The sequence below is a fragment of the Cynara cardunculus genome (genome assembly GCF_001531365.2).
Source record: "Cynara cardunculus var. scolymus isolate 2C chromosome LG 2, CcrdV1, whole genome shotgun sequence".
Taxonomy (NCBI): Eukaryota; Viridiplantae; Streptophyta; class Magnoliopsida; order Asterales; family Asteraceae; genus Cynara; species Cynara cardunculus.
The window spans coordinates 59,691,742-59,694,602 of record NC_037529.1 but is presented as its reverse complement, the minus strand read 5'-3'; positions in this window follow the sequence as shown (position 1 = coordinate 59,694,602).

The following is a 2,861-nucleotide window of genomic DNA, read 5'->3' as shown; positions in this document are numbered from 1 at the left end:
TGTAATTGCTAAAGCTTTGTGTGTAACCAAAGATTGTTTAGATAGGTTTTTATTACCTTATCTTTCCGCGATCAATCTTGTAAAATCTGTATTGATCTTCTCTATCAATATATATTTTAAATTTGAAAATATTGTGTTTGTATTCATCCCCCCCTTCTACAAACTGTTTCTCTTCTTGTAGACCCTCACGGGACCAACAAGTAGGCACTAAGGTCGGGAATATTGTAGAGATGAACTTATGTGATGAACTCGTGAGTCGGGCACCGGGACCATGACTTTAGAGTTTTACTTGACAACAATGATGAATGATTTACTTTGTATTTTGCCACGATAAATGAAAACGGGTCTTGTTCATCACTGAGAGGTGTTGTGGGTATCAAATATTATTCTTTTCTCATTGATGTTTTGAGTAATGAGGGTTATCTATAATTTGTGATTTTGGGTATTGAGTCTTACCCATGTTATTGGTATTTTGGATAATAGAGTTTTATCCGAGTTTCAGTACTTGACCATTAATTTTATTCACATTTTGAGTGAGTACTAGGTGTTGAGTTCATAATAGAATGGGTATTTTGATTTAGAGCTTTCAACACGAAATGATTGTTTTTTGAAAAATGTTGCTTTTATGATAAAGACATTATATTTGAGATATGTTATAAATAAGCAGTCTTTTAGTTTTACCGTTTATATTAATGATAAAAATTGCTTGAACTCACTAGGCGTTAAGCCAAACCTTTATTTATTTGTCGACACGTGCATTAGGTCCTTGTTAGGGAGAATGGTACTAGCGACATTGTAATGAGTTGAGTTCTAGTAAAGGCACGAGAATGATTTAGCTATTCGGGGACGTCTTCTGTGTTTTGGAGATAACAACTATTGTTGGGTTTAGTAGCACCATACCTTAACTTAGACTTTATGTAAGGCTTCGTTGATCATTCGTTGATGTTAAATCTAGATTCGCTAATTGAGATAATCTAGTACTGATTTATAGAAAGAGGTTTATCCTTTATTTAACGTATTATCGAAAATTTTAAATTAGCATCTGATGCAACACAGACCAACCAATAACTAATCTAAATATGTCAATAAAACTGATCCAACAACAATTACCCAACCAACTATATAACCACTTGAGCTTATTCATCTGAAACAACACCGACCATCTAATGCCCACTATAATTCTACTCAAGGCCACATAAAAACGTATCCCCAATAGATTATTCATTAAGACAAAGGTAGATCTCCTATTAACCGCAACCCAGAGATAAATCTCCTATTGACCACAAGTGCATATATAGATGATAGAATTCGAAAGAAACTTGTTTTTACAAGCACCAACTTTATAATCTTCAAAATCCAAATGAACAAATTCCATCTTCGATTTCAGATATGTAACTTGGAGTTTTAAGAAGAAGATACAATTCGAGGACCAAATTCAGGTATATTGGTAGACTAATAATTAATTGAATTCACTACAACAAAATCGATTTTATAGGACACTCCCAAATCCTAAGTGTCCTAATAAACCTCTTTATAGGACTTAGTTTATAGGACCAAAAAAATAAAGTGTCCTATCTATAGGTATTCTAATAAGTTTATATGACGTTTTTTGACGTCGTAATAAGTTTTTTGGTCACTTTTAATATAAAGCGTCCCACTATCAACTTTATAGGACACTTTTGAGAAAGTGTCCTATAAACTCAATTTTTTATAGAACATTTGTTTTTATAGGACAGTTTTTCAAATAGTGTCCTATAAAGTTGATAATGGGACGCTTTATATTAAAAGTGTCCAAAAAAACTTATTACGACATCAAAAAACGTCATATAAACTTATTACAACACCTTTAGATATGACACTTTATTTTTTTGGTCCTACAAGCTAAGTCCTATAAATAGGTCTATTAAGACACTTAGGATTTTGGAGTGTCCTATAAAACCGATTTTATTGTAGTGATTAGACACCTCTGGCTTATTCAGCATCATAAACCTTAGATAATAATTCATCTGAATGATGAAAGTTGTAACAACTTACACTTAGGGACATCACAAGCTAATGTTCACTTCAAAAGGTACTTTGTGCCACCAATAATGATTTCTGTTACTAAATGCAACATTGTGCATTTAGGTCCAGTGTGAGGAGCACATCAATGTATTAACCAAAAAAGCAAAAATCAATCAGTCTGTATAGAAATTGCAGTCTGAATGAATAAGGCCTATGGTACAAAGATTCCACCATATAGTATGTAATCAATACACTTACAAAAACTGAACCAACAATATAGCAGCTTATTCAAGCTCCTGATTAGAAAAGACATTTTGCATTTCATAATTAATCAAAGACAGTAACATCTTGTTCATTAAGCCAAAAGCTAGTTGTTTTTCATTTAAGGTAAAAAGGTGGGAGATCACTTTGCTTCTTCTGAAACAGTGATTTGTTTAAGAGTTCGTAATGTTGTTTTGTGTATGAACTTTGTTTGTTTCAAAAAATTTAATAAAGTTCATGGGTGAAACCAGAAAGTGAACGGAATAATTAAAAAGGTTTAAACAAAGTTCATAGGTGAAACAATGATTTTTGTTTAAAGTTCACACATGTTCTTTTTGTTGTAAGATTCAGTTTTGTGATCTGGGTATGAATCATTTGTGGAAAAAGAAGATTTAAAGTTGAAATCTTTGAATTTTAAAAGGAGTGAGATAAATTATAAAATGTGATAATTAAGTGGATGAGATAAATTATAGTAAGTGGATGATTAAGGAATGTGGTATCAATATATGAAAAAACAAAAATACCCAGGTTTGTAAAATTAATAATAATTAATTGGTTAGCAAATGATTTTATTTATATATATATATATATATATA